This window comes from Panthera leo, chromosome B1 (assembly GCF_018350215.1).
Source record: "Panthera leo isolate Ple1 chromosome B1, P.leo_Ple1_pat1.1, whole genome shotgun sequence".
Taxonomy (NCBI): Eukaryota; Metazoa; Chordata; class Mammalia; order Carnivora; family Felidae; genus Panthera; species Panthera leo.
In genome coordinates, this window is record NC_056682.1 from 190,313,686 (window position 1) to 190,339,047 (window position 25,362).

Below are 25,362 nucleotides of genomic sequence, written 5' to 3' on the forward strand. Positions count from 1 at the left end.
TGCTTCCTCTTCACAACTGCCTCCACCTTGAGGTTAAATCTGCAAAGGTCATTTTCTGGGAATCAGTTTCCATATGCTCAATATATGTCATAATTCCTAGTGTTAAACTAGCTGAAGAATAACTGGTAGGATCGCTTTCTTCACTTCTGGTTTCGCAACCTCTTATTCTTGATTTCTTGAAAATAAGAAGACCCTCACCCTTAATGTAACTATGGTGAGTTGCTCTAAAGAAGGGAAACCTCTGGTTTGCTTAATAAAAGGACAGTTCAGGGATGTCAGAGAAGCCTTCTTAATCAAAACTTAAAATTTCAGCCCGACCCATCGTAACAAGAATTTCCAACAAAATTTCATCTTTTACATTTAATACATATTAGCAATATTTTAATATATTTACATTGTTTTTGCCATGTATCAATTTTTGAATTGGGAATTCCATCCAGAAGAAACTACAAAATATTTAGAGCTTTTTGGCCGTAAGAAATTTTAATTTCCATTTTTTTCTACATATTTTTTGTTACAGCAATGGCAGATGATGAATCAATAAAAGTCTTTCAAAATAAAAATACATTGGGATAATATATGGGTAAATTGTAATGGAAAAACAATTTCAAAGAGATAAAAAATGATGCCTACTTCCTATAAGACAGTTTCTGCATATATTTAAAATGGATATTTATTATTTAAAATATAAACTTTTCTGCATTTTTTTTAAATTTTTTTTTAATGTTTATTTATTTTTCAGACAGAGACACAGCATGAGCAGGGAAGGGGCAGAGAGAGAGGGAGACACGGAATGTGAAGCAGGCTCCAGGCTCTGAGCTGTCAGCACAGAGCCCGACGCGGGGCTCGAACTCATGAACTGTGAAATCGTGACCTGAGCCGAAGTCGGACGCTTAACCGACTGAGCCACCCAGGTGCCCCTTTTCTGCATTTTTAAAATGTTGCAAATAAAAAATAAAGTGTAGTATTATTGAAATGCACATGACATTAACATGTATTCTGTATTTACTATATGCTTGCATCTTTACTAAGTAATTTCACAGCTATCCCATTTCATTGATACAAAAAGACTGCAGGATGGATATAATGCCCAAACAACAGATGAGGAACTTAAGATCCAAAGAGGTTAATTATCATGCAAGGACCACCGAGCTAGTAAGTTGCCAAGCTTGGCGTTTAACTTAGGTTTCTTGACAACCAACACAAATGACACAGCTACTTATGTTTTCCTTTTTTTAATTTTTTCTTTGACAATATTAACAATTTAAATAATGCATCAGACATACTTAATAAGCACCATGCATAAGAATTAGAAGTCGTGGTTTCTTGTAATCTAGTCAGCCAGATAGGCTATGCCACAATGCATTCAATCAATCCTTCCTTCTTTCCTTCTTTCCTCCCTTCCCCCTTTTCTTCCTTCTACTTTCTTTCTCTCTTCCCTCAACAAATGATTACTGTTATATTGCTTGTCTGACACGTTGCTTAGCACTCAGAGGTCTATGCTCTATCTTAAGCATATAATTTATAGCAAAACTCATAACAAGGAAAACTTCTGTTATAGGAGTTAGAAGGGAAGGAATTCTGTAATGTCAGTACTTAAGTATTTCTTGAGTTGAACAACTAAAGTCACTTCTCAATATTACTACTAGTGCTTACAACTTAATTCACAATTATCTCAAGCTCATTAACTAATTACCTTTTAACCACTCACTCATTCTTCACAAGAAAGAGAGAAAAAAATCAGCATTATGTGCCTGGGAGTCTCGTGGACACAAAACATTAAAGGGAAGTGAATTCTTTAAAAGCTCATAAATAAGAGTGGCAGAGACCCTGTCGGCTCAAACTCATCTGCCACCCTGCCCTCCATGCCCCATACTCTCACTGTCCCCCTACACATTCTTCCCTATAAGCTTTAGCGTGCTTATTTTTTTACATCTCTTTCTCTCTTATTAAATGATAGGTCTTTGAAAAATCCTGAAGTATCTTTAGTGCTTACCGAAGCTATATAGTACTAGGTTCTAAATAACAAGTGCTTCGTCAACGAATAAAGGCATGACCTCTTGACAGTACTATAGCAGTATGGCAAAAAGCAGGTAGGGAGAAGAGAAACCAATCACAGATCAAGTAATATTGTCTTCATACAGAGTTCTGCCAGTCTTTGATGCCATTTCAGGAATGGGAGCAGGTAGTGATGTCTCCTCCTCCTAGATTCCACGAAAACAACTGATACAAGAAGAAAATAAGGAAAAACGCACCTTACCACTGGAAACCAAAGCAGGGTGACATGCACAGAGATTTCTGTTAGATGTGATAATGACCAATATAACTGCTAAAGGATGGAGATGTTTATTTCTCACATGACAGTCTCAGCATGCATATTGCAGGTGTGATATCCAATGGCGTGTGTTTGGAACCCAGGCTTATTCTATCTTCTGCCATCCCTAATGTGCAGTTCATATCTCATGCCTAACAGGACTTTTCTAGCTCCTTCCACCACATGCACATTCCACTGAACAGGAAGGAAAAAGAAAAGGACTACATGAGTTAAAAGGCATGAGGTTGCACCTAGGACGTCAATTCCCCTATCCAGACACATGATCCAGTCACATGATGAAAACCAACTGGGAGGGAGGCTGCTTAGACTGTCTTTAGCTCGTCAGCCATGTAACCAGCCAAAACATCTAATCCTACAGAAGAAAAAGAGGAAGGAAGTTAGTGGGGGGAGAGCTGATAGACTGTGCCAAAGTATAGTTTGAACGAAATCAGATTAATGTAAAAGCAGATAGAAAATCCTTTTGTATGCAGGAATAGCATTGTTTTCTGGAGGAAAAAAAAAAATGGAAGAGGTCTAGTAGAGAAGGTAGGATGGATTAGCATAACTCTCAAGGGCCCCCAGTAAAGGTGCTGGCACTTCTGATGCCAGAGGTCACAGAGATCAGAGAGTCATCTGTGGCTGTCAGGGAAAGAGAACTATCTAGGAGGGCCCCTGAGAGTTTGGACAAAATGACAAGGAATTACTTCGCCCACTAAAAGTTGTGGCATTAGCTCCATTTTAATCCCCACCATCCACCTGTTCCTCATTGCTGGCTACGAGGAGGTAGAATCAGTGAAATCTTTTTCTCTATCCCTTCATTTGGATCTGTAAGAATCAGACAGAAAACCTCACTGACAGGATTCATTTCAACCTACTCAGTCTACACAAAGCCAACAGGGCCATCTCTTTGAAAAGATGAGCAAAAAGAAACGTTCAGATATAGAAAAGATACCATGGTTCAAAAGAAAGAGAACAGTCTGTGGAAGATGCAAACACACGTCAGTGGAACAGATTTGCTGCCAGAAATGATATTTTTGAAAACACCTGAATTTTGTTCTTAACAAGTTAGAGAAGACGTACACAGCAAAACAACTAGTACAGGCTGTCGTGAATAAAGCATGATTTCAGATCAGGAAACAATACTCGGGGATTAAACACATGATTGCTGAATTAACAACTGCAATGTAGATTGTCACTGAATACAATCAAGAAACAAATTAGTGAAGAAGAGAGCTAGCCTAACAAGTGATCCTAGATGCCAGAATAAAAAGAAAAAGTGACAAAAACAGTAACAGCAAAGATTAAAATAAAACATGAAGACAGAAGTGTGCTTAACAGGTGTTTAACATAACAATTCATAATTTGAAAGGTCACCCAAGGACCAGAAAAAAATTAGTGAAAAGAGACACATTTTCATGTTATACTCCTCATTTTACACAGTCACAGTAATGTGCTCAATTACATTTTTCAAATTCAAAAATAAAGGAGAAAGACACTTGTTTGCATGTACTCAAAATAAGAAGGAAGAGAAAGAAGGCATGGAGGGAGAAAGGAAGGAAAAGCTGTCTTTCAACCTCCAATAAATGCAAGTTCAAAATGTCAAAGACTCTGTAATCTTCTTCGTCTGTAGCACCTAGGAGACCCTGGCATATAGTAGGTGCTCAATAGGTTGAATAAATGAAATTTCTGTGTTTTCAGTCGACAAACTTTTGACCAAAAATTCTACAACAACCCATCTTGCTGTTCTGGTATAAGAAAAACAGAACAACAATCTCATATGTGAATTTAGAGACTACACTTTGCTCTCATATCCTTTGTGAAAAGCACATTAAACGTTTTGTGACAGTTGGCTGAGAAAAGAATGAAAGCCTAGACACAAAGATAGGAGGGAAGCCTAGTATTACAAACAAATGGTAATGAGAAATAAAATTACATGTAGCGTAAGCCTGAACAGTTATTGTTAAAGTTTATACACTTAAAACAAATGAGAAAATACTTCTCACAAAGTATTATAATGTAAATTAAAATAATATATAAATATGTATATACTTACAATGTTCATAACCTTATAATCACATAAGAAAATACACATTTATTACAAGCCTGGAACGTGAGTCCCAGATTACAAAAACAAAAATTGGGGTTTAGGTAGGAAGTAGCAGAATAAAACCACACTGAAGTTTCTGTTTTATTGTAGGGAAGGGTATGTGCACAACACTTTCGACTTGACGTTGATCATATCACAGAAATGTCCCATCAGATATAATTTTAAAAACAAAATGAATTTACAAAGAAATGGAAAACAGAATTGATGAAATTACAATTTGTCTAAGCCCCAAATCCATGCTGGGTGCTGATTCACCCCCTGTCCTTTTGTGGTTCAGATGCCTGCATTTCTGCTGCTTGCTGGTCAAAAATGAATTTACGGAAACCTTCATGGCGCACCAGGAGTGGAGAAGGTCTCCCACCTACTTTGTCATCGCGTCCCTTCACTGGTAGCCATGTGAGGACAGGATTCCTTCTTCTGCCTGGTCTCTTGCTTCCTGCCTCAAAGTGCCACTCTGGCAGGGGACCCACACCCATCTGCCCACCAAGGCCTCTGGCTCATACCCATCACATTCCACCAGCCTGGGGCCATCAACAGCTGCTTTGTATTGTGCTTACAAAGTTCAAGTTGCTGTTAAAGGACCTTCTGGCACTACTTCTCTGTTATGACATTTCAACTCATTTGGACCTGAGATTACCCACATGGAGATTGCTGGCCTGGCCCTCATGGTGTCCAGCCAGCGTTTACAACATAGTCAGGGGAAAAGAACCTCTTCCCAGAGGTACGGGTGGATTATTCCATCGGGAGTAATTACAGGACTAAGGAAGCTTCCAGCTCACTAGTTCTAGTTGGTGACCCCTCTCTGGTGTTTAAAAGCACTTACATTTGCATACTGCACACCAGTGTGCAGTGTGGGGGTCCAGGAATTCCTAACACTTCACGTCTCATAACAAAGCCGCCCTGTGAAGGACTAACTCAGCAGGACCTAGAAATGTATCCATGGTCTCCATCCTGCCTCAAGCTCCGAATTTCTCACTCCCTGAATCACCTCTCACACCAAAGCAAGCACTGAGGAACTGTTGAAAGCCACTGTATTTGCTTTCCTCTGTTTGCTTTTCACACCTTTCCTGCTTTGGGGGAGGTGATCCGGCCGTTCAGATTTAAAAGAGCCGCTTCTGAGCACTAGGCTCCATTGAGGAGTGAAACTAAACAGGAAGGGAGAAGGTTCACAGAATTCTTTATAACCTCTATGTTAAATAATGTCAACAGGATGCTGAGAACAAGATCTGTCGAGGAAATTCCACAACTAAATGATGAAAACTGATGGTACCTGAAAAGAAAGTCCTGGCTGGTGTTTGCTTTGATCTCAGGACCCAGTTACAGAGGAGCTTGGAAGGACAGAGTTTGGAAATAAAGAAGAAAAATTAACATCAAATAATCTAAAGAGTAAGACTATTGATTCAGATCTAGAGCTTAGCTTTTGGGAGAAGTGACCTATGTTAGTTTGTCCCCAGCGTTTAGGATTTATCTTTTAAGTGTTTCTGTAAAGGCACTAACTTCAATCTCAGAACACACCCAAGTTAATGCAGAGATAAGAAGGGCAAAATATCACCTCCCTCCTTTCCGTTCACCTACTCCAGGGGACAAGCTCCCATGTGGGAATGCTTAAACTTGCCCCAGTCTTTCTCAGAGACATCAAAGGATGCTGAATTAGGTTTAATAGTTTACAATTGGAATTTGTCTTTATGAAAACGTCGGGCTGTGTAATTTATGGAAATTAGGCATGCAAGCATCTCCATTGTGCTATGAGGCATTATGATACAGTAGGATTAGGCAGGAAGACAGAGATCTCATGATATATGAAAATACTTTGTGTCTAAACACTGCTCAGAGGCTGGAGAGGGATTTAAAAACCCTATTGTCCATCACAAGGATGGGGGTGGGGAGGGGAGGAGGACAAGAATAACCTCATAAGGAAGGGGGGGAGGACAAGAATAACCTGGTTTTGCTGTTGTTGTTTTAAATGGAGGAAGGTAGCTCTTCTGTGTATTTGTTTCATATTTTACCCTGAAGACCACACAATATATCGCTTTGTTTTATGCTAAGAGGGATTCTTTTTTATGTGTTGTGTTGCTTTGCCAATAGAAAGGCAGCATTATAAATGCTTCAGATAACTCTGCCTTGGGATAATTTTCATTTGTTTAAGCTAGAAAGTCTGGCAATCTCTGGAAAATATTGAGAATGAGAAAATCTGGGATTTTCAGAGAAGTTTGGATGGTTCCTTTTTCTCTTTAATAAAGTGTTAGTATGTACTTTGAGAGTGGAAAAAACTCATTTTGGTTGAGACGCAGTTGGTCTGCTATGTTAGATTTAAAAGAAATGCATTTCATAAGTTTCTTAGAAAACACTTCTGTGAAGGTTTTAGAAAAGACAAGTCAGCAACAATAATAATCATAATAAATGGTAATAATGAAAACATCACTGTAGGCATGCCATTTGTTTTTCAAAGATTACCCACATACATTTACTTAGTTGATCAAAGCACCTTCACTTGTCTGGAAATTCAGTTCAATTTACCTTTGCAATATTCGGTCTCAGCCAGTCACAACCAGCCAGGGTAGGAATAGTTTTTAAACAGCAGTGAGCGTCCTGTCAGGAATCCAACGAAATTTAGCAGGTGTTGCTTTGGCTTTCTGGAACTGAAAAGAAATTCCAGAGATATTCACACTTACACTTGCTGAGGGCTCTATAGAACTGTGCTCAAAAATCACAAACTACTTAATGAATGGTTCTCTCTCTATATTTTTTTCAAATCTGCTAATGACATTGTGTACATGTAATGTCTGATTAAAAAGAAGAACTAGGGATTAACTTTGATTATTTGGAAAGACTGTGACTGCATATAAAATAACTTCCTCAATCTGCCTTAAAAAAAAATTGGATGCAAATCACTGAAAAACATGGAACCCAGTGGAAAACTGGATCAGATGTGCCATTTTTATAGCCGTACAAATAAACACATTTCAAATTCTGTTTGTTGGAGGCTCTTATTTTGGAACAAGAAAAGTAGCCCTTCTTTTGAAATGGGAACCCTGCCATCTAGTGGGTATTTTGGGTATCACGTCTTAGATCATTTTTTGACAGAAATCAGTAAAGTTAAATCGTGAGTCAGAGTTTAGAGTGTAGAGCATTGTGGAACTATTTTATAAATGGAGAAATTGAAGCAAGAGAGTATAAGAATTCTTCCCAAAGGCTTAAAGTTAACTAATGGTAGTGTTTTAAATAGTACCAAAATAACTGGGCTATAAATACAGTATTTTATTATTCCATAGACATAGCATTAATTATATTTTCTTTTATATAGCATCTTTGCAATTTTTATTGCTGTTTGTTCAATGAATACCTTTTTAATTATTCACAATTAATCTATAAAACAAATTCTACATTATTTTCTAGTTCATTATTCCTTTGCCTGGAGGTCAAATTTCAATCATTTGTGAAAAACACTTTGTTTTTGTTTCATTTTTGGTTTTGGTTTTCCCTGGTGAAAAAAAATAATCCAGAGGTAGGTACTACTATTCTGGCAAATTTTTATACTTCACAGAGTCTTTATCTTCTCTTTTGAGTTTCCTAAATAACCGTTGGCTTCTTTTTTAAAAAATTATAGTACTATGTGTTAAAAATAAGTTGTATAAGTCTTCTATTTAGAAGAAAACTTTAAAAAATTGGTGAAAGAATAATTACTTTACTAGGGAATGACACAACTGGAAAAAATAATTGTTCTATCATATTAAAATATTATCTTCAAGTAGTAAGAATTCTCATTTACTTGTTTACCCAACAAATGCATTCTGGGTCCCTACTAGATGTCAAGCATGGGGATGCTATAATAAATAACACACTCCCTCTCTTCAAGAGTTTTGTGTACCAGCATAGGCAAACATACAGCTAACTAATCATCTATGCTGTGGACACTCTGACAGAAGCGTGTATAGAAAGTGCAGCAAAAACTAGTTAGCTCTGTAGTAATGTAGGTCCGAGAAGTATTCACATAGGAAGAGAAGCTGTTCATCCGCACAGAAGGATCAGCAGAAGTTTTCCAACTAGATGATTAGGAGGAGGGTATTCTTTTTTTTTTTTTTTTTTTCAATATATGAAATTTATTGTCAAATTGGTTTCCATACAACACCCAGTGCTCATCTCAAAAGGTGCCCTCCTCAATACCCATCACTCACCCTCCCCTCCCTCCAACCCCCCATCAACCCTCAGTTTGTTCTGTTTTTAAGAGTCTCTTATGCTTTGGCTCTCTCCCACTCTAACATCTTTTTTTTTTTTTTTTTCTGTCCCCTCCCCCATGGTCTTCTGTTAAGTTTCTCAGGATCCACATAAGAGTGAAAACATATGGTATCTGTCTTTCTCTGTATGGCTTATTTCACTTAGCATCACACTCTCCAGTTCCATCCACGTTGCTACAAAAGGCCATATTTCATTCTTTCTCATTGCCACGTAGTACTCCATTGTGTATATAAACCACAATTTCTTTATCCATTCATGAGTTGATGGACATTTAGGCTCTTTCCATAATTTGGCTATTGTTGAGAGTGCTGCTATAAACATTGGGGTACAAGTGCCCCTATGCATCAGTACTCCTGTATCCCTTGGGTATATTCCTAGCAGTGCTACCGCTGGGTCATAGGGTAGTTCTATTTTTAATTTTTTGAGGAACCTCCACAATGTTTTCCAGAGTGGCTGCACCAGTTTGCATTCCCACCAACAGTGCAAGAGGGTTCCCGTTTCTCCACATCAGGAGGAGGGTATTCTGGGGAGGAGGAATAATGTGGATGAAGGTCAGGATTATAAAGTATCTCAATGTGATCAGGAAGAGGATAAGCTCAAGATGATCAAAGCATGTGTTTAGAGGTGGTGTGAAATTAATTAAATAAGGAGGCCATTGCACTTATGTGGGTGTAATGCCCTGGCAGCCTTTGTAAGCAAACCAGAAGCTAAGCTGGTAAATGCTTCAAGGCTATGAAGTCAAAACACTAGGGACAACCAATCACAGTCAAGTAGGCATTAAGCTATGGCCACACAATAATGTCCTTACTTTGCCTGCCTTTTCTCTTGGAAAGTCTCTCCCCAGCTTCTGTTGGTGGAAAGCTGCTCACCACTTCTGGTGGGGTGCTGCCTGATTCTGAATAGATTCTCAGTTCATCTTTTCACAATGAACACAAGATGCAAGTATGGAGTGGGCAGGGCAGTGGCCTGCCAAATTTTTAGGCAGCCTTGTTCCTGCTGGGGCAGCACATGGACAAAGATGAATTCAAATGCCCTTTTGATCACCAACCATCTAAAAGGTGTTGACCTTTCCAGGCCCAGAATTTCTAGGGGAAGTGGGTAGACTTTAAGTAAAGCAAACTACCCTCCATAATGTGGGTGGACCTGGTTCAATCAGTCTTCAAGGTCTTAAGAGAAAAGATTGAGGTTCCCCAAGAAAGAATTTTGTCTCCAGAACTATAGCTGCAACATCAACTCTCCTCCAGCCTTCTAGCCTGCCCTGTGTATTTCAGATTTGACAGCACCCAAAATTGCATGTGCCAATTCCTCAAAATAAATATTTTATTAATAATATAATATAAATATATAAATAACGTCTCTGTATCACTATCAATGTAGATACAGATACAGATACATTCTATTTCTTTAGGTTGTACTAACTGACTCATATATCAGGAGTCAAAAAGGCAAATAACCGTCAACATTGCTATGCTTTCAAACATCCCTTCCCAGGACTCTCTGGGTCATCTGCTTCTCCTTCACCCCAATTTCCTTTGTGTGCTCTGCACAGTTGATTTTCTTCCATGCCTCATTGCTCCATTTTGATTTAATGATGGTACCAGAATTCCTCTAGTTTGGCTTTTGAAGACCCTCCAGACTCTTGTGTGCGTGTTCTCATTCTCCTACTTTTCCTCCAAAAGGTAGTATTCTCTTGACCTATTAGTAGCCCCACAAGACTCATCCATAGGACCAAAGTATTCCATCTCTAGAATGTAAAAATATCTTCCACACAAACTTCCAGTAAGGATTAAGTGATACATTATGTGAAAATTACATGTGAGGAGCAAAAGTCATGGGGACTGCATATTTTACTGTCATTATGAGGCTTTTGACGATGAGGACAGGAAGCCGGGCAAAATGGCTATGGGTTTCGGGAACTGAAATTTGTCAGTCTCCATTCTTCCCTGTCTGATAAGGATTCTGGCAACTGTCTTCAGAGCTCCTTCACCCTTTGTGTATCCTCCCTCTAAATGGTAACAGAAACTTTTCATGATGTGGTGATTGTTTATCCCAAAACAGTACAGCACTTGAGATCTATCCAACTACAGGCAAGGATATACATATCATCTGAACATAAATAACTGCAGTATTGCAACAACTGCCACCAATCACTCACTAAAATGCTGGTCTCATCAGTCCTTCTCTAAACATAAATTTGACATGGCTTTTGAAAGTCTATGAGAAAAAGTCAAAACCTTTACCTGGACATTCAGGTCATGCTCAATCTGGTCTCAATCTATCTTTCCATCCCACTTCCCTTGAGTCATCTACACAAATTCTATTCTATCCAATTTGATCCATTCAGCTATGTTAACATACTTTCCTTGCTAGATGCTTTTAATCAAGCAATGGGGAAACTTCTCCATTGCATGCTAGTTGACCATATTTTTTCTATTCTTCAAAAGACATTATTATTCAAAGTCCCTTTTATTCTGTGAAGCCACAAAAGGATCCTCAAACACAGTAATCTCTGGAATCCTACAGTAGTTACTCTAACTCTTCTGTTACTCACATCTTAGTTGTCCAGAAACCAAATTTATTCTGAGAATTTATTATGTGGCAGAACTATGCAAAGTTCTGGGACATAGACATTCAGAGGTTATAAAACCCTTCCACTATTAAGTGAGGGAGGAGGTGCATATTTAACTATGATACTTCTTTTGGAGATAAAAATCAAGACAACTTTTGTAGAGAATGAATGTCATTCAGCCAAAACAGAAAACCCAGATGTCCTTCAATGGGTAAAGGTTAAGCAAACTATGGAATACTACTCAGTAATAAAAAGGAACAAAGTATTGATCCACACACAACTTAGACCTCAAGGGAATTATACTGATTGAAAAAAGAAAAACCTAAGAGGTTATATACTACATAATTCCATTTATATAGCATTCTTGAAATGACAGAATTATGGAGAAGAAAAGACTAGTGGCCACTAGGAACTGGGGTGGCCTCAGAACAAACTCTTTAAGGTAGATGGTCAGAGAACTCCAGGAGGGACACAGATATAAAATATAAAAGCTATAAACTTCCTTATATATTTGACAACTATAATTTTCTTTTTTTTTTATTTTTAATGTTTATTTTTAAGAGAGAGCCAGAGCACAGTGGGGGAAGGGACAGAGAGATAGAGACACAGAATCTGAAGCAGGCTTCAGGCTCTGAGCTGTCAGCACAGGGCCCAATGCGGGGCTCGAACCCAGGAACTGGGAGATCGTGACCTGAGCTGAAGTCAGATGCTCAACCGACTGAGCCACCCAGGTGCCCTGACTACTATAATTTTCTTAGAAAATGTGCAGATGAATTGGTAATAGGTACACAGAAAACTCACCACTTAAAAATAAAGGCAATGATGAGCTCCGGGAAAATTAAAAGTTACACAAAAAATGAAATCTATCATATGTAATTTAGCCCACCTGTAAATAATATTTACACAATCATAATACCATAGACACTGAATACTGAGTACTTAACCAATATTTGCTTTAATTATATTGGGTGAGGAAGGGAAAAGAAGTGTTTGAGGAAATGGTAAGGAGAAAGAAAAGAGATTTAAGAAACTAAATGTTTGGAAAACAGGGAGATTCCTCAAAAAATTAAAAATAGAACTATCCTACAACCCAGCAATTGCACTACTAGTTGTTTATCCAAAGGATATAAAAATGCTGATTTGAAGGGGCATATGCACCCCAATGTTTATAGCAGCACTATCAACAATAGCTAAATTATGGAAAGAGCCCAAATGTCCATCAACTGATGAATGGATATAGAAACTGTCGTATATATACTTATATATGTATGTTGCCATCTGCAACAACATGGATAGAACTAGAGCATATTATGCTAAGTGAAATAAGTCAATCAGAGAAAGACAAATATATGATTTCACTTATATGTGGAATTTAAGAAACAAAACAGATGAGCATAGGTGAAGGGAAGGAAAAATAAGCTAAAATCAGAGAGGTGACAAACCATAAGAAACTCTTAAATACAGAGAAAAAACTGGGGGTTGCTGGAGGGGAGTTGGGTTGGGGGTTGGGCTAAATGAGTGATGAGCTTTAAGGAGGGCACTTGTTGGGATGAGCACCGGGTGTTATATGTATGTGATGAATCATTGGGTTCTACTCATGAAATCAATACTACACTGTATGTTAACTAACTTGAATTTAAATAAATTTAAAAAAAAAACCTAAATGTTTGTTTTTCATAGTAGAAGGACAATACATGATGTCCAATCCTGAACAATTAGCAATGTTAGCAATATACACATATTATTAGATGATAGGGTGTAAAATACTATTAGAAACAATACAACTTTTGAAAGTTACTCCCTCTAAGAAGAAGAAGGCCAGGTTCATTTTTGGTTTTAAATTTTAATAATATTTTAATCATAAAACCATCAGATTTACTGAAATTTAAAAATTCTGAAAAGATATTACTATATAAATAACTTAAGTTCATAACTTTAAAACCAGTAATACAAATTCTACAGCCTAAACAAAAGCAATAATCAGCAATGGAGACAAACACAAATGTAGGAAGATGCTTCTCAGAGTTAATAATAATAAAGAAAAATTGGAAACAATCTAAATGCACATAAAAAAGGGATTAAATACATGGTGGCACATCCATAACTTTGAAAAGCATAAAACCAGTTAAATGTTCTCAAAATTATTAATAGCTTAGAAAATTCACAAATTTTGTTAATGCTATGGGGTAAAAAGCAAGGTAGAAGTGACATCGACCCAGTATGACATAATTATATATCAAGGAAATAGCTAACATGTTAATAGCTGCCAGGTTGGTATGATGATTTTTTTCCATATTCTTTTCTGGATTTTGCAAATTTTTCAAATTTCTAAATGTCTTCCTTTTACAATCTGAAAAACAACTATTTAGTCTTCAATTACCAGTCAATTGTCCTTGGTAAGTTTGGAATGCAGGATTTGAACTCAGAATGGTTTGACTGGGTTCTGCTTTCACTAGTATATGAACGCAAATAGTTTCTGACTCTTATGCCTACAGCATGGACAGCCCAGAAGATGCTCAGGGATTACTTAGTCCAATCCAGAAGTCCTTCCAGGCACAGACCCTTTAGAACACATGTCGTTAAAGGTCACAGCCCCAGAATCATAATCCTTTGTGTAAACACACCTATGCCATGTCCAGCATTGCCTCACAATAAAGGGACCGTTATATTCTACACTGTAGATCTGAAGGCTCTGTTTTGTATTCTCTTTTCAATATTTTCCAAATTAGGTTTACTCATTTGTGGTGAAGCTCAGAGCAGCTTCTGATCAGACTGCCTAACGGCCACAGGAAATTGTTTGGGCAGTATGTTAATTTGCTGATCATGTATAACATCAGTTGTGTGTGACAGAGCAAGACAAGTTTGGATACTAAAAAGCTCCAGGAAAAATATAATCAGAAAGAACTGACAGCACACTTGACCTACTCTACAACAAAGCAATTAACATCAAGTTTGCTGAGAGGTATTCATGGGGCCCAACTGGGGAAAAAGGATATGATCTCTTTTCAGAACTTAAGTCAGGTACCATGACACCTCTCTAAATCTCTGAGTCAGAATTGTGCTTTGATTGACTTAGCTAAAGTGCATATGCTTGGTAATTATGCTGGTTGGCAGAGGAAGGCAGATATGATAATGATATCCATTCAAGAGTAAAGATAATGCCAAATCTACTGATTTACTTCAAATGTGAGTGGGTGAAAATGGTTGAACTTTCTGCCCCTTTACCCACACAACGCAACTAACTGTATACATGTTTCATGTTCCATGTACTAAGATTTTTTAAAGTTTCTTCTTTTTGTCAATATAGATGAATCTGAATTTGCATATCCAACACTAAACCTCTGTTCTCTTTATCAGTCCCCATCAGCAGCCCAACAACACTGAGGAATTGATGGGCATAAAAGATACATTCTTATGACCGTTTGATTTTCTATAAATTGGGACATGTTTTCTTCCTACTCTAATTATGCCAGGACTACACCCCACAGGATAAAAATGCTCATTCCCAAATCTTCATAAAAACAAAATATTAAGCAAATATTTAACACACCTGTATGCACTAAACATTGTCAGTTTAATAGTTATCATTAATATGTCTTGTAGATTCAAACCTCAGATCTACCACTTATTCAATTGTGCAAAATCAGGTAATTAAAAACCCTTCTAAGTAGGACAACGTAACATGTCATGCAAAGGCAGACTTTTTCACAATTAAAGAACCACTGTTGTCTGCTGAGACAACATGTATAAGTTAGGACTGTCCGGACAAACCAGGGAATAATGGTGTCCCAACCTCTAAGATTTCTTCTCTTTCCATAAATTAGCCTAACACCCCTAAAAGTGATAGGAGAGCTGTAGGAGACGACAGGTGTATAAAGTGTTCACAGTCCTAGTGTTTGGCATGTAGAGTCTCTCAATGACTAGTAGCTCCCTCTCTTCATCCTTCAATTTTTCCTCAGCCCACATCAAAGTGTTTACAGGTAAACAAAGACAACATGTGAGATAAAATCCATTTCATAAATTTGTTCTACAGGTTTTTTTGCAGTCTCATCCCAACCTGCTTTTCCAGATTTATTTCTCATCATATCCTACCAATTTCCCAAACACGCATAACCACACTTACACACATGTTCACATACCTTCTATGTTCTATATCATCAGTATGATCTGATTTACTGGATTTCTCACTTTTTTTAGAACAAAAGAAGCCTTTTGAATCCCTGTCTGTACAACACTTGCTCTGCCTTGAATTCTCTATCTCCTCCCCTTTTCTTAAATCTGGGAATCTCTTTTTTAGTTGCAAGAACTAGCTGAAATCTAACGTTCTCTCTGAAATCTATGTATCACTAATCACTTTCTGTTTAACAAACTGCCCCCAAACTTCGGTGCCATTGGGCTCATAATTTGTGGATCAGCAGTTTAGGTGGGGCTAAACTGGATGATTGGATTACTTTGTCTACAGTTGGCTGCTAGGCCATGTCACCTCTCATGTGAGGGGTTGATGACCTGTTTTAGGGAATAAGGGGGGGTGGAGGTCAGAGTGATCCTGCTGCTTCTTCCATTTTCTCAAACTGCTTCAGCTTGAAATATTCAACACGCCAAGGTGTCATATTTTGGGACACCATGTCCAGAGCTCCATCAAAACCAAGTGGATATAGGAAAGGCTACTCAGAACCTAAGTCAAAAGCTGACACAACATGACTTCTGCCAACTTCTTTTGACCAAAGCAAGTTACAAGACCAATCCAAAATCAAGAGGTGAACGAATAGATTCTACCCATTGCTGGGTGGAGCTACAAAGTAAGTCACCTCACAAAGGATGTGGATGACAATGAGTGAGAAGTTAGAGCCATTTATGTAACCAATCTGTTAAATCCACCCTTACTGTTCTAGAATGAGTTAGTGGATTTATTCTATGTGCTTCCCTAGAATTTGCCCCCATGCCCCTGTCTTCCATATTTTTTAACCAGCTATGTGCTTCTAAGAACGCATAACCTTTCTTTGTTTAGCTTGGCATTAATGCATGAAGTTGTATTATAGATATATAATAGCTGTTAAATTAATTAACTATAATCATATATAAAGTACCTATATATTATTGAGTGTGAATGATGGAACAGTGATTAAAACCCATGGGGGAGGGGAAGAAAAAAAAAAGAGCTTAGAGTGGGAGAGAGCCAAAGCATAAGAGACTCTTAAAAACTGAGAACAAACTGAGGGTTGATGGGGGGTGAAAGGGAGGGGAGGGTGGGCGATGGGTATTGACGAGGGCACCTTTTGGGATGAGCACTGGGTGTTGTATGGAAATCAATTTGACAATAAATTTCATTTATTGAAAAAAACACAGTGATTAAGTTGTTGCAAATAGAACTAAAAGAGATAGACACTTTTTTTCTAACTTTGTTTTACACGTTCATTTATTTTGAGAGAGAGAAAGAGCATCAGTAGGGGAGGGACAGAAAGAGAGGGAGAGAGAGAGAATCCCAAGCAGGCTCTGCACTGACAGTGCAATGCAGGGCTAGATCTCACCATCTGTGAGATCATGACCTGAATGGAGATCAAAAGTCATTTAACCCACTGAGCCACCCAGGTGCCCAGAGATAGATACTTAATTGCAATACATAATGCAAATCACAACATCAACAGGTCTACCCAATGGTGGAAATTCATTTTCAGCTTAAACTCTATTCAAAAATGTTATCACTAGGGGTGCCTGGGTGGCTCAGTCAGTTAAGTGTCTGACTTTGTCTCAAGTCATGATCTCACAGTTTGTGGGTTTCAAGCACCACATTGGGCTCTGTACTGACAGCTCAGAGCCTGGAGCCTGCTTTGGATTCTGTGTCTCTGTCTCTCTCTGTCTCTCAAAATAAATAAACATTAAAAAAAATTTTAAGTGCTATCACTATATAACAATACTAATAAAAATAGCCTTAGTTGATCCCGGTGAAATTCTTAATATTCAACAACTTGACCTACAAAAAATGGCAGTTTTATGGTTCAACCAAATAACAATGAAGTGGTAACATTCATTTCCAATTGTCAGTGAGCCTGAGAAAGCAAACCAGTGTTTATTTCAGGCTGCAGAATTGCAAGGCTAAGCAAAATGAGGAGCAGATATGTCATAGAACTTCACTGTAGGGAGTAAACCCTCTTAAGGTTAAGTTGATAAAGATGTATTATGGACAATAATCCCAGATATATATTAAGAATACTTACCATTCACAGATAATATCCTAATATCATTTACAGACCAATAGCAACCAACAGCAAGGTGAAGCTACAGGCAAATGATTATTGTAACAAGGTGGGACCATGGGGGTGCAACACATCTTAGAGAGTCAGGCCTCAACAAAGCATTCATCTGCTGAGAACCGTGTGCTGTGCTGTACGAGTGAACAAAACACACTAAGAGAGTCATAGTCTCAAGGATTAATTCTGCAAAGAGAAGTTCATGTTCATGACACCTAAAAATAGGCAGGAAATTGAATCAAAGATATAGGTACAGACAGCACATTATAACAATTCTGATTATGGGGAAATCTTCCCAGAGAAAGAGATGTGTACTCACAATCTTTAAAGATGAGTAGGATTTAAGAAGGTAGGCCAGGGAGAGTTGAAGCATGGCTTAGTCTACTATGACTTCAGCAGGGATTATATTCTTGGAGTGACTGGTCATGTTCCTCCAATCTTCTGAATAATAGTAACTAATATGCTGTATTTACTGCTTACTACGTGCTAGTCAATTTGCTATGTGCTCTGTGAGCTTTATCTTAATTCTTCCCAAAACTCCAGAAGGTAAATAGTATTATCTCCATTTAATAGAACCTTAGAGCAAACTGATTCTTAGAATCCTTGAATAATTTGCTCAAAGTCGCACACATAGTGAGAAATTGGCAAAAAATCAAGATTTTCTTAGCTCTTATCATGTTAACTTTTTTTAAGTCTATTTCTGGCCAATTACTTTCTAGTAATAAAAATTCTTGGTTTTGGTTTTAAATTTGTGTTTTATTTCCCCAGGTAAAGACACTGACTTATCTTTGCACTTTGAACAATTCAAAGACAGCATTTTATGCAATGTAGTTTGATAAATATTGTTGGGTAAATCGGGGCTCTACAACAAGGATTGGCAAACTATAGCCCACAAGCCCCAGCCAGCCTGTGCCCTGCTTTTGTGAGTAGTTTTATTGGCTCACAGCCACACCCACTCATTACCTATTGTTATGGCTGTTTTCATACAACAGAACTGATCCCTTTCGACAGAGACCATATGGCCCAAAATATTTACTATTTGTCCCTTTACAGACAGTTTGTGGAATCCTATTCTAAAGGAAAGGAAAGTAAGGAAATACATTTAAACCCCCAGCAAAATTTTATCTTTATATTATTAGAAAACTTTCCAGAATGAGAAATTCCAGTGTCTAATGTGGATATGTTATGTCTACTAACCACAAATATTTTCTTAATCCATTCTTTTAGTATCATAATTATTTTCATTGGCAGAAACATTATATGTTTTATTTTCTTTATTTTTATTATGTATTATTTTTCGTGGGAGGTACTTTATGGGCTTTATTTCATTTAATCCTCATAAGACTCAGTGGGCAGGGATTATCATCCCCATTTTACTAATAAGGGAAGTACAAGGTAAAGCTATTTGTCACCGGCCCCTTGGAGGAACTGGAATTTGAACACAGCCAACCCTGGATTCTATCTTCCTGCTGTAGTTTCAATCCATTCTCATGTGGCAAAAATATCCTGATTAATTGCTTATGAACATATAGTGCCCTTTATTTTAAAATATCAGCAATCATTTCTCACCGTTATCATATAAATGGGAATATCCCATTAACACTTGAAAAATGTCAAGCCCTAAAGAGGTCGGGTGACTGGTGCTCCCAGCCATGCAGTGATTTACAAGAGGAGACAGGAAGAAGCAGCAAGCCTGCAATTGAGGGCATTATTTCTCCGTGTTGCCGCAAAGTTTGTGACCTTAGGGTCGTAGAATCTTAGTATTGGACAGTTACTTAAAGATCATTTGATCCAACCCCCTATCTGAGGCTTGAATTTGCCCTTAGTGTCTCAAGAGACTTGGCAATTGGGTTCACACTGATGATGCAGTTAGTCAGGTCCAGATACTGTCATGGACATTTAATGTGCTTCACCCCATTTAATCTTCACAGCACCTCTGGGAGACAGGTATTAATTTCATAAGATAAGGAAACTCAGACTCAGTAAGATCAAGTCATTTGCCCAAGGTCACACAACTGGTAAGTAGTTAAATTAAGATTGAGAGGCACACTATCCAACACTAAAACCTCTGTTCTCTTTATCAGTCCCCATCAGCAGCCCAACAACACTGAGGAATTGATGGGCCTCCCAGAAAGACTCTTTGCAAACTCTGAAAGACAGTGAAATCTAAGGGGTGACTATTGTTAACACTTTCGTGGTAGGTGACAGTGAATACATTTCCTACTAAAGGAGAAGTACACTTGGGAAGTACTAATAACATAGAAGTCGAAAAAGAACTTAAAATCGCTCAGCTACCAATTTATTACAAATAAGTGTAATATGTCCCTCTGGCCAGATATTTAACAGAAAACCAAGTCCATCCATGACTGTGGGCAAAACCAGCCAGCCCCACTTCAGCTCCTTTGTAGTTTGGAAAGGACACTAATACTTTCGGGTCTTTGCTGGTTACCACCACCCTAGTACTCTATATACCCTCATACACCCTCATGTGGGTAGTGAAATGTCACTGGACACACACTATATTTTTGGAACAGCTTTGTTGCTATACGTTAAGCATATCTTCAATGAGACCCGCCACACTCAACACACACACACACACACACACACACACACACACACAGTCCTGTCTCTATTACACCAGTACAATTCTTTCCACATGATGGTCCCTGTGCAACATGGAATGACACATCATCTAAAGCCTTGCAGGGGCGCCTGGGTGGCGCAGTCGGTTAAGCGTCCGACTTCAGCCAGGTCACGATCTCGCGGTCCGTGAGTTCGAGCCCCGCATCAGGCTCTGGGCTGATGGCTCGGAGCCTGGAGCCTGTTTCCGATTCTGTGTCTCCCTCTCTCTCTGCCCCTCCCCCGTTCATGCTCTGTCTCTCTCTGTCCCAAAAATAAATAAAAAACGTTGAAAAAAAAATTAAAAAAAAAAAAAAAAGCCTTGCAACATGGTGAGTTTAAGGAAGTGAATAAGTGAGCAAGTGTAAAAGAAAGAAAGAGGCTAGGCAAATAAATGAATAACTATTGACAATTACTACATGCTTAGTTTAAACAGGCATTGTGTGAAGTGCTGCACGTTCATTTATTCCATGCAACATCTCTGTGGGATTACACTTTAATTGTTCTCAGTTTCAGAAGAGAAAAGTGAGCCTTAGGACTAACTTGTATAAGTTTACAATGAGCCAAGGATTGGATCCTGCAAGCCCTTTTAATAAAGAAATCACAAACATACACATGCACACGTATGCATACCCATATATTAAAAAGCACATACAAATGCAGAGGGAAGGCTCCCAGGGTACCGGACAGAGTCAGTATCTCCTGCTGTGGTCTTCCAAGGAAATAACACTTTTAGAGAACCCCAGGGTCCTCTGGTTCATTTCTGACAGCTCCTCCTCCTTGTCTTCATGATTATTAGCTTAGGCATGGGAGCCCCAATTCCTCTCCATTTGCAGCATTTCCTGCTCCAGACTTATCCTTTGATTTGCTTTTGTCAGACCTCAAGCACTCATTTCTGGCCTCCCTCCAGCTCCACTCCTGCCCCTTCCCCACACCGTATAATGTCAACTCAGCACAAGAGTACGGGACTTTCTTGAACTTCCTTGGGGAAAGCCAACTGATGTCAAGGTCTGAGCATTCTTTTCCTCATTTTTAGAGTACAGATAATAATGTCTGCACAGAGGACTCTTGTATGGATTGGAGTTGGTGAATGTAAGTTGTAGGTAATGAATCACAAGTATCTACTAAGAAAATTACAAGCTGAGTACTTCCATCTCACGTAAGGTTATGTTTTCCTTTAACTGCTGAGAAAACCCTAGGTTGGTGTTTTCAATTGCACATGGTCATCCAAAGAGCTGAGTTTATAGCCTTAACTATTCATTGAGTCAGAAATTATTATGGCGGCATTTTTTTGTAAAGGCTGAATAATTTTATTGCCTTCAGTGAGATTGGTAGCTGAGGAAGCTGAGGCAATGATGAAAATAATTAAATCATGTGCTTCAAGGCACAAAGCAATCAAACAGAGACGAATACAAAGAAATTTTGCCTTCATCTCCGATTTTTTTGACCTCAGTCTACTACCCCCAATACTCACCAGAACCTGATACTACCCACGGGCTGAGAAGATAGAGCAACTGTGCCTTTCACCAACAGCCTAGTGAGCCGTGGGTGCCGTGGCCAAACAGGATCTGATCCAGACGGCCAGATGATGAGGTTCTGCCAGAAACGAGCTTTATTTCTTTGGCTCCCCTCCTCCATCAAGTGACTCTGTGAGGACTCCTAGTAGCATTATTTATTATAATTAATTGTTTCACTTCACTGATCAAAAGCCGCGTCCAAATCTGATCCAAGGACGAGTACAGTCCCTGAAATTCATGAATCTTGACATTACAAGCCCCATAAACCTTCAATGAGGAAAGGCTGGACGCGTGTGCAGAAATGCCCTTGCCGCACTTTTGCAGGCATCAACTCTCAGTGTGGAGCAGAGGAAGTGTCTGGCTATGTCCAGATTTGGGAACTTCTGATGTCTTCTCTTGCATTGGAACCCCCAAATGTAGCTGTGGCTATCTCTGCAAAATAGCCTTTCAGAGAAATGCATCCTTGTAATTGTAACACATCCCAAAAAGTTCATTTCTAGATGGTTAAAAAACAGGAACCTTGGTTCCCCTGTGACATCAAATGGGTATATAGTACAAGCTATATACCATTATGATGTCATGTTACAAGAAAGCTTTAAGAAATCCTACTTCAATTTTATTGTCTTTATTATAATTTACATATTATATATTCTTTAGATTCTTCGCTGCCAACTCTTACAGAAATAAAAAAGAAGAATAATCATCATCTTTGTGGTAGGTGCCTAAGCTCTGTGCAAGAGAAGTTTACTGTATCATAGTTTCATAACAATGATTTCAAAAATACATTTCACTATGCTTCTGTCTATTTGGGCTCGGCATGTAGACTGTAAGTGCCTTGAAGGTAATTTCTGTGTCTCATACCTGTTTTCTTCATCTTCACAAATGAAAAGCTCTCCTCAGATTTAACATTCAACAACTATTAGCTGGTTGCTATGACTCCCCTTTAGCCTCAAGCTTCCTGACAGTTTGTTCTCCCATTAGTTTGCTGCAGAGTATTTTCTAGTTCTTAACTTGAGTGTGTGTTTCCTCTCCTAGCCCAAATACAGGAAGGGTATTGGAGGAAGATGAATACGTTCAACCAAAGTGAGGGTGTGTCTTGAGGTGGTGGGAGACAGCATAAGCAATCCGTCAAGGACACTGGATATCAGTGAAACATTCATTGCTCATCTTGACTTTCCATTAGAGAGCTTCCATAGTCCCCATTGACTCTTTCCTATATAACACTCACTATAGCATTTCCTGTGGATTACTTGGACATTGCATCACGCTGACAGAGGCATACCTTTTTCTTCTTTCATTGAGAGGCGACTTCCTGAGAGGGAAGGTTGTGTGTCTGTGAAGAACTGCCTGTCTAGTTCATGGCTCACTAAAATACAGGGGCAGATTGTGGGCTGTGATATAGAATAGGGTTATTTTTATTAAGTAACTAGGAAGCTTTTGAGAGTTGCATTTCAGAAAAAAATGTAAAGCAGTATTTATGTAGCGACGGGAAAGATTTTTTTGTACTTTTCTATAATTCATAATTCAGATATAAAGAACTGCGTATGCTTCTAGTTTATATTCTAGATTTCCTTTTCCCAGTAAAAGGGAAGTCTCAAATTGCCAAAATTCACCACCTCTCTTCATTTTAAATGTATAAAGGAACATGTAAAATCTACTCTATAGCAGAAGAAAAATCTAATTCTTAACTCATTAAATGATTATTGAGTTCTAACATAGATAGGAAAGACTGCTTACAGTGAGGAAAAAAAGTAAAGTTATAAGGAAGGCCTAAGAAAAGCTTCCTATCTTCAAAGAGCTCCTAATTCCATGAGAACATAATACATAAATATATAAGCTTATGGATTCATTCCAACTCCTGTGTTCTAGTAATCTAAGCCTTGGAGAATTGCAACAACATTCATAAAGCCTCTGAAGGCAGAATAACAGGAGTCATCCTTGATTCCTTTGTCTCTTTTATTCCCCCTGACTAGTTATAGATCCTACCTCCTTAATATCTCTAAATTAATCTCATCCACAACATCCTCCTGCCTGACCAGGGATCCATCCACAACATCCTCCTGCCTGACCAGGGATCCATCAGTTCTTGTCTTACTTCTTAGTATAGTCTCTTAATTAGTCCTTTTGTGTCAAATCTCTAATACCTTCATCTCCCCAATCCAGGCTCTATATTATAACCAGGCTGATCTTGCTTAAATTAAGTTTAACTGGCCTTGTAATCCTCTTACTTACACAGGATAAAATGTAGACACTTTAGCTTAATGCATAAGGTCCTTCATAATTTGATCCCTGCCTGATTTTCTAATTCATCTTTGCCATTCTCTATAGTCTATAAACTCCAAGACAACGGGGTCGTTTTTCTTGTGCAGCACCGTACCCTTCAATGCCTACCAGAGGATGTTGCACACAATAGGGGCCGATGACCTGGAATGAATACACCCTTTGCTCCAATAAAACTAATCTATTTTTTACTTCATGAACAGCCTGTGCCAGTGTTGTTTCAGGATCTTTTTAGCTATGCCTTTCCTTCTCCCAGCAATGCTCTTCTTAAGGACAAATTCAATTCAAGGACACCTTCTTCCAGAAGGCCTTTCTTCTTCCTCCTGGTTAAGATGCTCCTCTGTTGTGTTCTCATACCCTTCTGGGTTAGCTCTGCTATAGAAGTTGCTGCATTTTCTGTGATAACAAATTAATCTATCTCTGGGTTCTTCTGCTCTGATGCTCCTTGACAGCAAGGCTCCTGTCTTAATTGATTTTCTATACCCAGTGCCATTATGGTACCTGGCTTAAAGTAAGCATTTGGTGAATGTTTAATGAATATATGAATGAGTTGGATGACTGGGAAAATGAGTAAGAGGGAGTTAATAGATAGATATACTTCCCTACACAGCCATACAAGGCAGTATTTACTATTAAATGTAGGCAAGTGAAGTAGAGAACAGGCTCCTAGGAGGAAGACCTCTATTTGTTAACTTTTCAGAGATGATTCTCACCTTAGTGCTAAGGAGACTTTGGGGTCTGAAGAGAAATAGCCACTATTCTTTCCTAAGTTCAGCTTATTAATTATTATATAGTTAATACTTCTCTTAATATTAACACACTTATTACATAACTCATAGCTCAAAGCTGTATGCATTTAACAAATTAAATATCCCTCAACATTCAAATCAGTTATATGCTTCTCAAGTCAACGATGTAAAATTCTCGGGGCGCCTACATGGCTCAGTCGGTTAAGTGTTTGACTCTTGATTCTGGCTCAGGTCCTGATCTCACAGTTGTGAGACTGAGCCCGTGTCTGACTCCACTCTCGGCATGGAGCCCGCTTAAGATTCTCTCTCTCTCCCTTTCTCTCTACCCTTCCCTGATTGCAGTCTCTCTCTATCAAAAAATAATTTAGAATGTAAGATTCTCACATGTGCTTTAAATACCTTAAAAAGCAAACATAAAGTAGTAGAGTGAATACAAAATAATTAGTACAGAGCCTGGCTAATCCCTTTTGATTATTCAACTCTCAACTAAGCATCATTTCTCAGATAGGTTTCTTTGATTGTCAATCTCCATCATTTTCTCTCATAGTCCCCTGAAATTCCCTCCAAGCATTAATTGAACTTGTAGTTGTATGTTTGTTTGCTTAACTGTTTATCATCTCTCTCTGCCACTGGTCTATATAAATTCCACAAAGGCAGAGATAACAGAGGTTAACTCTAAAAACGCTGTTCCTAATGCAGTGCTTACACACAGTCGGCAGACAA

General features: G+C 38.4%; 1 long non-coding RNA gene across 1 annotated transcript in view; it reads right to left on the bottom strand.

Moving 5' to 3' along the window:
- Nucleotides 1-6,944: 6,944 nt before the first annotated feature.
- LOC122218583 overlaps nucleotides 6,945-25,362 on the bottom strand; it is a 145,973-nt gene continuing 127,555 nt past the window's right edge. Inside the window, exon 4 of the long non-coding RNA XR_006202017.1 lies at nucleotides 6,945-7,060. This is a non-coding gene — a long non-coding RNA (uncharacterized LOC122218583). The remainder of the gene's footprint in view (nucleotides 7,061-25,362) is intronic.